We start from the raw sequence: 384 nt of genomic DNA on the forward strand, positions 1-384 counted from the left end.
ATATTTAATCATTATATAGTTCCTACAGTCCCAGCATTCTGCAGCCACCAGCTGACTTCCCTTGACTTCTCCCCCTTGGAAGGGTAGTCAGGGTCTCCAGTCTCTTGGGAGTGACTACAGTTAGCAGGGCCCGACAACTTGCAGAAATGACATTCACCTGGTCTGCATGGATTCCCAAAGTCCTCCCCTGCTCTGCTGTTTCTCATTTGAGCTTTCATTTTCTCATCATTCCTTTCTCGCTCTCCCTCTGACTCCAAAACTTTGCCTGTTTCTTTCTCTCATAACCCCTCTGTATCTTTCTCCCTCTTTCTCCTACTTTCTCTGTCATTATCTCTCCATTTCTCACTATCCGTCCTTCTGTCTCCCTCTGCCTTAATGTCTCTG

Source organism: Gracilinanus agilis, unplaced genomic scaffold (assembly GCF_016433145.1).
Source record: "Gracilinanus agilis isolate LMUSP501 unplaced genomic scaffold, AgileGrace unplaced_scaffold56662, whole genome shotgun sequence".
Classification (NCBI taxonomy): Eukaryota; Metazoa; Chordata; class Mammalia; order Didelphimorphia; family Didelphidae; genus Gracilinanus; species Gracilinanus agilis.